Here is a 12,883-nt window from a genome sequence, read left to right on the forward strand (position 1 = left end):
GGCCTATGTCAGTCAGTACCTGTTTTTGATGATCGGAAAAAAAAAAAAAAATCTGAAGACGATTTCTGGTCTCATTTAAAAACCAAAACTCTAAGCAGCATTCAGTGTACATTTTACAGTGAGAGGCCTCACGCTCCCCAAGCAGGGAGACCAGCCCCACCAAGCTCCTTTCCCGGAAGTCACAGTCCACGTCCCAGCATCAAGTTTCCACAGCTCTGAACCCTCTCTGAGTACCTGTGCTGCCCATGTGTACACTTATTTTAGGCATCGACTAGCACCACGTGTCCTCGGGTACCTGCTTCTTTGCTGTATGCTGTTTTGGCTTAGGCTTTCTAGGAATGCTCTGCTTTCAGACAGTGGGGACACCTGGACTAGGCACTGCAGGTGGGATCTGCCCTTTCCGTCCTCCACACCTCCCCTCAGTCAGGTCACTACATTATCTTTAGCCACTTTCTGATTTACCCTGCCTTTAATCCATGTGTTAATTTCCCCCTATTTCATAAGTATGCCTTTACATAGTGTGGAAAAACTTGATACAGTACGAATAGTTTGTTTTCAGGCGCCCCCTTAGCAGAGACCATCTAGTTAGCTTTCACTTCCTACTAATATCATGTACCCTACTCTATAAAAATTAGGCTTTAGAGACAAATTAATGAACTAAATTTAGTTTCTGTGATTCTGTGTTTTGACTTACTTGTCTAGTTTATCTTGCAATGACTTTCTGACTTCACATTCTACTAGGTAGAGTTGCTTATATTTTTTGAACTCTTCTTTATTAGAATCTTCTTGCAAAGTTTTCATTTTGGAGAGTTCAGATTCCAAGTCTTTAATTCTGAGTTCCATCTGTTGAGATCTAGCTTGTGTCTAAGGCAAAATGAAAAAGATAAAATTTTTAAAATAATCATTAACCTGGAAAATTATACTTGTTCGCTTTAGTTTTGAGTCAGTGATTCAGAGAGTGGGTTTAAAGGTAAAAAAAAAAAAAAAAAGAGCGGGAGTTTAAAGCAATTATCGTCAATGTGAAGTGAATTAAATCTGAATTATAAAGTTAAAGCGGAATCGTTGTCATAGTAGTACTTATATAACCTGACAATTCAAAGAATAAGAGGATCAACTTAAAATTGTAAACACTGAACAACACAACTTAAGAATGATTCAAGAGGATGGTACTAGTCCTAAACCACAGTGTTTTCTTTTCTTCCTAACTGTCTTGTTTGATACCAATTGGTCTTATAAGTAAAAGGATTCTCTAGTGAGAATCATTCTGATAGGTCAATTTAGTGTTAACTGTGATGGAAACTGAAATATTTAAAGGGAAAACAAGTGCCCCTTCCTTCCAGAAATCTACAAAACTAACTGCTGTAAGGGAGGTAGAGGAAACACATAAACTGTATACATCTAAAATGTAATGTACAGTGAAACTGATTTCAAGCACATGACAGATCAACGAATTAACCTGAAAAATAGGTTGACTTCTTTTAATTTCTCTACGAGATCCTGTCTCGCTCTCTCTTCAATCTCCTGTTGATACTGCTCTACTTGACGGTGTTCTATCACACTCATTTCTATATGACTGGTGAGTGTCACAACTTCTTGCTCCAACTTCTTTTTCTTCTCTCTAGTTTTTTACATTTCTTTTGCATTAGTTTCATAGATAATAACTCCTGTTGAAAAACTTGATTTTTTGAATCCAGGTGCAGACATTTTGAAGTTACAGTTTCCAGCTCTTCTGGAAAATCATCAGTCTTCAAGAATAAAACGATCAGTTCAGTTCAGTTCAGTTCAGTCGCTCAGTCGTGTCCGACTCTCCGCGACCCCATGAACCACAGCACGCCAGGACTCACTGTCCATCACCAACTCCCGGAGTACACTCAAACTCATGTCCACAGAGTCGGTGATGCCATCCAGCCATCTCATTCTCCGTCGTCCCCTTCTCCTCCCGCCCCCAACCTTTCCCAGCATCAGAGTCTTTTCCAGTGAGTCTACTCGTCGCATGAGGTGGCCAAAGTATTGCAGTTTCAGCTTCAGCATCAGTCCTTCCAATGAACACCCAGGATTGATCTCCTTTAGAATGGACTGGTTGGATCTCCTTTCAGTATAAGGGACTCTCAAGAGTCTTCTCCAACACCACAGTTCAAAAGCATCGATTCTTGGGCGATCAGCCTTCTTCACAGTCCAACTCTCACATCCATACATGACCACGGGAAAAACCATTGCCTTGACTAGACGGACCTTGGTTGGCAAAGAAATGTCTCTGCTTTTTAAGATACTATCAAGGTTGGTCATAACTTTCCTTCCAAGGAGCAAGTGTCTTTTAATTTCATGGCTGCAATCAGCATCTACAGTGATTTTGGAGCCCAGAAAAATTAAGTCTGACAATGTTTCCACTGTTTTCCCATCTATTTCCCATGAACTGATAGGACCAGATGCCATGATCTTTGTTTTCTGAATGTTGAGCTTCAAGCCAACTTTTTCACTCTCCTCTCTCACTTTCATCAAGAGGCTTTTGAGTTCCTCTTCACTTTCTGCCCTAAGGGTGGTGTCATCTGCATATTTGAGGTTATTAATATTTCTCCTGGCAATCTTGATTCCAGCTTGTGCTTCTTCCAGCCCAGCGTTCCTCACGATGTACTCTGCATAGAAGTTAAATAAGCAAGGTGACAATATACAACCTTGACGTACACCTTTTCCTATTTGGAACCAGTCTGTTGTTCCATGTCCACTTCTAACTGTTGCTTCCTGACCTGCATACAGGTTTCTCAAGAGGCAGGTCAGTTGGTCTGGGAGTCCCATCTCTTTCAGAATGTTCCACAGTTTATTGCGATCCACACAGTCAAAGGCCTTGGCATAGTCAATCAAGCAGAAATAGATGTTTTTCTGGAACTCTCTTGCTTTTTCCATAATCCAGCAGATGTTGGCAATTTGACCTCTGGTGCCTCTGCCTTTTCTAAAACCTGCTTGAACATCTGGAAGTTCACGGTTCACGTATTGCTGAAGCCTAGCTTGGAGAATTTTGAGCATGACTTTACTAGCGTGTGAGATGAGTGCAATTGTGCGGTAGTTTGAGCATTCTTTGGCATTGCCTTTCTTTGGGATTGGAATGAAGACTGACCTTTTCCAGTCCTGTGGCCATTGCTGAGTTTTCCAAATTTGCTGGCATATTGAGTGTAGCACTTTCAAAGCATCATCTTTCAGGATTTGAAATAGCTCAATTGGAATTCCATCACCTCCACTAGCTTTGTTCGTCGTGATGCTCTCTAAGGTCCACTTGACTTCACATACCAAGATGTCAGGTTCCAGGCGAGTGATCACGCCATCGTGATTATCTTCGTCGTGAAGATCTTTTTTGTACAGTTCTTCTGTGTATTCTTGCCACCTCTTCTTAAAATCTTCTGCTTCTGTTAGGTCCATACCATTTCTGTCCTTTATCGAGCCCGTCTTTGCATTAAATGTTCCCTTGATATCTCTAATTTTCTTGAAAATATCTCTTGATTTTCCTATTCTGTTGTTTTCCTCTATTTCTTTGCATTGATCACTGAGGAAGTCTTTCTTATCTCTCCTTGCTATTCTTTGGAACTCTGCATTCAGATGCTTATATCTTTCCTTTCCTCCTTTGCTTTTCGCTTCTCTTCTTTTCACAGCTATTTGTAAGGCCTCCTCAGACAGCCATTTTGCTTTTTTGCATTTCTTTTCCATCGGGATGGTCTTGGTCCCTGTCTCCTGTACAATGTAATTTTACCTAAACATGCAGATTTGTCAGGAGAACTAAACTTGGAAGTGATATTAGAGGAAGAACAAGAAAAAGTTGAAGGAGATGAAAGGAACCATTCACAGGTAAGTAAAAGTATAAATTGAAATTACTGGTTTAATACCATTTTCTCTGCTTTAGCAGCACAATGCAGTGTGTAACAGTGTCCATAACAAGTAAAATGACTTTCAAAATTACCCTTTTAGAATTGCTAGATAATAACTTAATAGTTTTTATAGCACTTTAATTATGTATTCTGTCATCCACTTCTCCTCCTGTCCCCAATCCCTCCCTGCATCATAGACTTTTCCAATGAGTCAATTCTTCACATGAGGTGGCCACCGTATTGGAGTTTCAGCTTTAGCATCAGTCCTTCCAGTGAATACGCAGGATTGATCTGCTTTAGAATGGACTGGGTGGATCCCCTTGCAGTTCAAGGGACTCTCAAGAGTCTTCTCCAGCACCACAGTTCAAAAGCATCAATTCTTCGGCGATCAGCTTTCTTCACAGTCCAACTCTCACATCCATACCTGACCACTGGAAAAACCATAGCCTTGACTCAGACGTTTGTGGGCAAAGTAATGTCTCTACTTTTAAATATATTATCTAGGTTGGTCATAACTTTGCTTCCAAGGAGTAAGCGTCCTGTAATTTCATGGCTGCAGTCAACATCGGCAGTGATTTTGGAGCCCCCAAAATTAAAGTATGACACTGTTTCCCCATCTATTTCCTATGAAGTGATGGGACCAGATGCCATGATCTTAGCTTTCTGAATGTTGAGCTTTAAGCCAACTTTTTCAATGTCCTCTTTCACTTTCATCAAGAGGTTTTTTAGGTCCTCTTCACTTTCTGCCATAAGGGTGGTGTCATCTGCATATTTGAGATTATTGATATTTCTCCCGGCAATCTTGATTCCAGCTTGTGCTTCTTCCAGCCCAGCGTTCCTCATGATGTACTCTGCATAGAAGTTAAATGAGCAGGGTGATAATATACAGCCTTGGCGTACTCCTTTTCCTATTGGAATCAGTCTGTTGTTCCATGTCCAGTTCTAACTGTTGCTCCCTGACCTGCATATAGTTTTCTCAAGAGTCAGCTCAGGTGGTCTTGTATTCCCATTTCTTTCAGAATTTTCCATACTTTATTGTATCCACACAATCAAATGCATAGGCATAATCAATCAAGCAGAAATAGATGTTTTTCTGGAACTCTCTTGCTTTTTCCATGATCCAAAGGATGTTGGCAATTTTATCTCTGGTTCCTCTGCCTTTTCTAAAACCAGCTTGCAGATGTCCATCTGCAGACGAAAGGATAAGAAAGCTGTGGTACATATACACCATGGAGTAGTACTCAGCAATTAAAAAGAATACATTTGAATCAATTCTAATGAGGTGGATGAAACTGGAGTCTATTATACAGAGTGAAGTAAGCCAGAGAGAAAAACACCAATACAGTATAGTAATGCATATATATGGGATTTAGAAAGATGATAACAATAACACTCAACAACCTTTTGCTGTCTTGACGAGACAGCAAAAGAGACACAGATGTATAGAACAGTCTTTTGGACACTGTGGGAGAGGGCAAGGGTGGGTTGATTTGGGAGAATGGCAAAACCAGCTTGAACATCTGGAAGTTCACGGTTCACGTATTGCTGAGGCCTGGCTTACAGAATTTGGAGCATGACTTTACTAGCGTGTGAGATGAGTGCAATAGTTTGGTAGTTTGAGCATTCTTTGGCATTGCCTTTCTTTAGGATTGGAATGATAACTCCCCTTTTCCAGTCCTGTGGCCACTGCTGAGTTTTCCAAATTTGCTGGCATATTGAGTGCAGCACTTGCACAACATCACCTTTCAGGATTTGAAATAGCTCTACTGTAATTCCATCACCTCCACTAGCTTTGTTCGTCGTGATGCTTTCTAAGGCCCACTTGACTTCACAGTCCAAGATGTCTGGCTCTAGGTGAGTGATCACACCATCGTGATTATCTTGGTCGTCAAGATCTTTTTTTTTTTTTTTTTAATTCTTCTGTGTATTCTTGCCATCTCTTCTTAATATCTTCTGCTTCTGTTAGGTCCATACCATTTCTGTCCTTTATCGAGCCCGTCTTTGCATTAAATGTTCCCTTGGTATCTCTAATTTTCTTGAAGAGAACTCTTATCTTTCCTATTCTGTTGTTTTCCTCTATTTCTCTGCATTGATCGCCGAGGAAGACTTTCTTATCTCTCCTTGCTGTTCTTTGGAACTCTTCATTCAGATGCTTATGTCTTTCCTTTTCTCCTTTGCTTTTTGCTTCTCTTCTTTTCATAGCTATTTGTAAGGCCTCCCCAGGCAGCCATTTTGCTTTTTTGCATTTCTTTTTCATGGGGATGGTCTTGATCCCTATCTCCTGTACAATGCCAGGAACCTCCGTCCATAGTTCATCAGGCACTCTATCAGATCTAGTCCCTTAAATCTATTTCTCACTTTCACTGTAGAAACATAAGGGATTTGATTTAGGTCATACCTGAATGGTCTAGTGTTTTTCCCTACTTTCTTCAATTTAAGTCTGAATTTGGCAATAAGGGGTTCGTGATCTGATTCACAGTCAGCTCCTGGTCTTGGTTTTTCTAACTGTATTTAAAAGCAAAACAAAAAATACAGTGTAAATCTAATTTTGGCTCCTACGTCTAAGAATCATTGTGTTTAGCCAGTGGACTCCAGGTTTTCAGTGTAGCCCTTGAGGTTCTTCCCAATGTCTTTCCAGATGCTTCTCTCTACTTTCTTTCATGTGTTTTGTACTTTTCCTTCCAGGTTCCTAGGAAACAACCTAGATGCCCTGTGCCTGACCTGTGTGCTCACATTCTAAGCTCCCAGTGGAATGATTTCTCGCTTTTCTCTTCCTTTTGGCCTCCTCTCTTCACTTCTTCTGTGAATCCTTCCTTATTTCACTTATCACTTTCATATGTCAACTCTTACATATCATATTGTATCATAATTGTATATCTGTTTGAAGGAAGAATTTGTTTTCTTGCATATGGTTGGTACTTCATAACTGTTTTGTGAATTAATCAATGACTTAAGATGGGTAAGATTTGGAATTTTACAAGAATTGTTTTGTTATTCTTTATTAGTTGAACTATTTGAAAACATTGGCTTTTTTGTGGATTTTTTAAAGTAGCGATCCTGGCGTGCCCAGGAAGGAAATAGAGAAAAAGAACAATGGCAAATGGACACAAAAAGAATGTGTGATTGCACCAATATTTGGAAAGACCAATTCACTGACTGGTGGTCTGCTGCATGTGAATGATGACAGCATTTTGAGGAAAGTGGATCAAGATGATGGCAGGTAACACGGACAGATTCTTTATTTCTAAGGGAAGAAATATTAGCACTGAATACTTCTTCTGGAAATAGAGCAGCATAATATAGTATACAGGCCAAGAGAAGAGAATCCTCAACTCTACTGGATAAACACCACAGAAAGGTTATGGAGAGGACCTGTGCTTTCGACCGGAAGTCGTTTCAGTAAATAGCCCACTTGGAAGCTGGACTGTAATGAATACATGTAAGCAGCTCCATAGGGAATATTATTGGGACAGGCAATGAAGAACTGGATGGTAATTGAAGAGGAACGTGGAGTTGAAAGGAGTTTCTTGTTTTATGTTAAGAGGGGAGCTTCTAGATTGTGTATGCTCTTGGAAATGAGCCAGCAGAGGACGTGTTTATTTAATCTTGTTTGCATTTCCAATAGTAGAAAGCTTATTGAATGTATGACATTATCTTTAAACTATTACAGTAAACTAATTGTACATAATACTTGTGCTCATATGTAGTTTTATGGGAAGGGCTTGTTCATTGGTTCTGAAGTGTAATATTCCTATATAATTGAATATGCAGATGACTACTTAAGTTAATTCTATCAGACATAGATTTTCAATAATCACATAATTGTGAATTTACAAACAGGCTATTCTGAAGAGGATTTGATCATTCCTTGATGATTATAGTTGATAGTAACTTCGTGAGTACCTACGATTTTGTAAGGTACTGTGAAACATTACATCATATTAACTTCATTGTTATTTATAGATTCCAGGGAAAAGGGGACGATTTTGTTTATATAAAATAGAAAAAAAATTGATCGCAATCTTTCACAGATTATTCCTTTTGGATGATAAAGATTAAATGACAAAAAACCATGCTTCCTGTACTAAGAGTGTGATTAACACATATTGTGTGCTCTGTAAGTGGATGTCAGATGCGTGAAGAAACAGCAGAATGGGTGAATGGATGCCTATTGATGAATTTCTTTATGAAAAACAAATATTTATTGAAAGTAGATTTCCAGTCTTGCCTACATCTGAAGTCTTTTTATTTTTTGAGAAATACGTTTTAAGATCCAGAAATTATTGTTTATAGTTATAGCTGGACCTGGAATAATGCTATAGATTCATTCGCCATCCTGTTACTTAAAAAGAGTTTCAATATTACTTTCTCAGCATATTTTGGAAGAGCAGTTTTGAAGCCAGATTTCCTGGGTTTGAATCCTGGGTCTCTTGGTGATGTGCTGTGTGGGCTTGGGCAACTTACTCAGCCTTTCTGTGCTCCGTTTCTTCTTATACCTATCTCCCAGAATGACTGTGAGGATTAAAATGCCTTTAAGACATGTCAAGTGCTTATAATAATGCATAGCAGTTGCCTAGGAAGTCCTTAAAAAGCTAATATTATGTTTATTCAAAATGGGTTTATTTCTTAGAAGGACTTAAGGAATATCTCCCAGATAGGTTTTTTTGCCATAAAGGTTAGTTCTTATTGGAAATGACAGGTGTGAAAAACCCTGGTATACTGCTTTCTATCACATAACGCAAGTAACGTTATGTTTTTCATTAGATCTAAATTTAATGCTTTATTACTATTGCTGATATATTTTCTTTGTCGTTTAATGCTCCTCTTACTAATTGTTGCATCCTTTTATAGAGAATTACTTACCAATGCAAAGAGCTTATCTAAAAAAGAAAAGTTTAGGTATTGTTTGTATTTTTGAGTATTTACTATTAGCCTGAAAAGAATCATTTGTTTTTTAGGCCTGCGAGAAAAACACCGTATGAAAAGAAGAAGGTATAGTAAAAAAAAAAAAGAAAAGAAAAATGAACTTCAAAAAATATTATCCTAGTGAAAAATACTTTGTAAAAGGAATAGTGGCAAAATAGAAAATCTTCCTTTGTTGTAGAAAACTTTACTTTGAATATATCATTTAGAAACACTACTGATAAAGTTATCCTTTTGATAAAAATCTGTTCTTTAAAGAAGTGTCTGTTTTTGCTTTGAGAAAGAGATTTATCATCTCTGTACACTTAATATATTTTACATATATTTTAAGGACATTGTGAGACAGTATTATTTCTGTGTAGTTCAAAAAACAAATTAATTACGTGAACAGCCTGGATGACTTAACTCAGTCTTCTGAGACTGTTTCTGAGGAAACATTATGCTTTTATCTTGAATTGTGAACTGTGGATTGTATCATATGTACATTATTTATTAATCAACTTGTTTCCAAACCCAGTCAGCTCACAGTCAGAGTGAAAGATTCTGTTCATAATAAAACAGTCGGAATGAAGGATTAAGAAACATCTCCTTCAGGTAAATTTTGCGATACACACTTAACTCTGGCTCCTGCATTGCAGGCAGATGCTTTACCATTGAGCTATCAGGGAAGTCCCTTCTGAAAGAGGGACACGGAAATATTTGAAATGCTAGCTCTTTGTACTCCTAACTTCTTTTTGCAAATTTAATTAAAGAATTGGACATACATAAGGCAAATGTAATCACAGAAAACTAGTCCATCTGATCACCTGGACCACAGCCGAATGTGGTCCACTGGAGAAGGGAATGGCAAGCCACTTCAGTATACTTGCCTTGAGAACCCCATGAACAGTATCAAAAGGCAAAATGATAGGATACTGAATGAGGATTCCCCCAGGTCGGTAGGTGCCCAGTATGCTACTGGACTGCAAGGAGATCCAACCAGTCCATTCTAAAGGAGATCAATCCTGGGTGTTCATTGGAAGGACTGATGCTAAAGCTGAAACTCCAATACTTTGGCCACCTCATGCAACGAGTTGACTCACTGGAAAAGACTCTGATGCTGGGAGCGATTGGGGGTAGGAGGAGACGGGGACGACAGAGAATGAGATGGCTGGATGGCATCACCGACTCAATGGACATGAGATTGAGTGAACTCCGGAAACTGGTGATGGACAGGGAGGCCTGGCGTGCTGTGGTTCATGGGGTCGCTAAGAGTCAGACGCGACTGAGTGACTGAACTGAACTGAACTTATTATATTTAGATAAAAGCCATAATCTTTATTTAAAACACCGACTTAAATGATTGTATCAAAGGACAGCTTAAGTTCATCTTTGTCTTCAGATGAATATTTACTTCTTTAAGAAATACTCCCGATGATCAAAAACTTCAACAAACCATTTGGGAAATACCAGATGTCACCAGGATACAGGCACAGAAACACCTGAAAGATTCATTCATGAATTCATCCATGCATTTGTGAAAAAAACAATCAGAAACCAAACAAAATTTCAAAATGCAGGACAGACAGATAAAGTCACAGTATATTCTCTTCTCTACTTCATCACAGTACCTTTTGAACAATACGCCAAGCTTCAACTGCATTATTATTCTTAGTTACAAAATTCTGCTTACTTTTTATGCTTTCTTCAGTTCCTTCATCTGAAATGCTTCCCTGTACTCTTCAGACAAATTACTCTTCATCTTTTAAGACTCAACCTGCTTTGTGACGTTGCCCTTGATTACAGCTATGTTTCCCCAGATAAACAGCTGTCCCTTTCCTGTAGCTACCTGAGTACTTTGTAGATTTTTCTAGGGTATCTTTATAGACTTCTCCAGGGATAGATATACACCTGAAGTGTAAATTATTTCTTCACATGTCAATCCTCTTGGGTTCAAGACTGCAGAGGACAAGCTGTTAAAAATCACCTTAGTATAAATATTCTTTATTTTTTTCAATAATTACTTGTCTACCGAGGACTCACAAAGAGTCCCAGAGTTCTAAATATAATCCAGCTACCCACTCTCAGATGTATGCTAAATACTACCCTAAAAGAACTTGCTTCCTCCAAACTCTCTTTGTTATTTATTATATTACTCTGGTCAGACGGAGAATGCAAACACCTTGCTAAGAGGTATTGCTTGGCTGCAGGTTGCATAAAAGGAGTCAGCACAAGGTAGGTTTTGCCACAAATCTAATCCGGAACCGTCAGAAGGACATTAAGGCCAAGCCCAGGTGTCGCATGGCTGAGTGCCCTGGGCTTCTGCATTACCTTCTTTGCTTTCTCTGTTTTCTGGCAGCAGAGACTGGCACGGGTAACGGGGCATGGAATTCTCTACCAGAAACACCGCTGACTTTTTCATCTTTTCTTTATGTGTTACGGTCTTCTGTCCGAGTTCTGTGGGTGCTGACTGATTTTTGGTCAGTGATTGGGACACCAGCAGACGCTGATCATCAACTTTCAAATGCCGGCTCTTTGACAAGTCTCACTATTGAAGCTCGAACTAGTCGAATCTCAATCTGAAAAATGTGAAAACAAAGTCTCCATGTATCAGGATCTGAGTAAGAATACAACACTGACTACCTCGTACAAAGTCTTTCTTCAGAGAATCAGTTCCACGTCCTCCTTCCCCTCAAACTCACTACTCCTTCAGAGGTTACTCCATCTCACATGTCACTGTCATTCATGAAGAAATGTTAACTAGCGTGTCTCATTTGTTCTATGTTTTATTTTCTAGTATTACTTTGATTCACTCAATTTTTATTACATACTCTGTATTTCATTAGAACTTATTATTTTCCTACAACACAAAAATATTTTATTAACAAAATTCATCTCTAATTTATTTTACATTTAATTTTCCATTACAATATTGTGTGTTCTAGAGACCATGGTTTTAAAAACACTTTTAATGAGTAGTACTACTTTAACTAATCGTAGAAACCTAGACAACATATTAAAAAGCAAAGACATCTCTTTGCTAACAAAGGTCCGTACAGGCAAAGCTCTGGTTTTTTCAGTAGTCACATGTAAGAGTTGGACCATGATGAAGATTGAGCAGCAAAGAATTGATGCTTTCAAGTTGTGGTGCTGGAGAGACCCTTGAGAGTCCCCTGTCCCCTAGACAGCAAAGAGATCAAACCAGTCAATCCTAAGGGAGATCCACCCTGAATAGTCATTGGAAGGACTGATGCTGACGCTAAACCTTCAATACTTGGTGCACCTGATGCGAACAGCTGGCTTACTGGAAAAGCACCTGATGCTGGGAAAGACTGAGGGCACGATGAGAAGGGGAGGGCAAGAAGAGAAGGGGGCGGCAGAGGATGAGACGGTTGGACAGCATCACTGATTCAATGGACAGGAACGTGGGCAAACTCCGGGAACTGGTGAGGAACAGAGAGGCCTGGCTGCAGTCCATGGCATCACAGAGAGTCGGGCATGGCTCAGCGACTGAGCACCACCACCACCAACAACCATTTTAATTTCACTGAGACGGTCCTTCCTCAATGGACAAATGTCTTCACTCATTTTTAAAGCCTTGGATAAACATCATAACCTGGAGAAGGAAATGGCAACCCACTCCAGCATTCTTGCCTCTTGCCTGGAAAATCTCTTGGACCGAGGATCCTGGCGGGCTACAGTCCATGAGGTCGCAGTGGTCGAACATGACTTAGCGACTAAACAAAAACGTCATAAACTTATATAAGAAATGATAGCCCGGTGTGTGACTAATTATTTCGTGTGAAAATAGGTAAGTCTAAGACCACACTGGATCCAAAGAGCACAGAAGGCCATGAGACAGGAATGAATACACCACAAAAAACTAAAACTGTCAGATCTAAAATTCTTGAGAAGTCAAAGGAACAAGCAAGAAGTGTAAAAGGGAAACTCAAAACCCTGTGTCAACACAAGGGCCCCTTTATCATGTCACATCCAATCATTTCAATGGTTTAAAACAATGGTTCTCAAGTGTCCCCTCAGAATCGCTGAAGTCCAGAGACCCATAGGGTCGGGGGTCCAAGAGGTCAGAACTATTTTCACAACAACACTAAACATTCCTTCCATTC

This window comes from Moschus berezovskii, chromosome 15, assembly GCF_049115385.1.
Source record: "Moschus berezovskii isolate FMDL1 chromosome 15, NW_MosBer_1.0, whole genome shotgun sequence".
Taxonomy (NCBI): Eukaryota; Metazoa; Chordata; class Mammalia; order Artiodactyla; family Moschidae; genus Moschus; species Moschus berezovskii.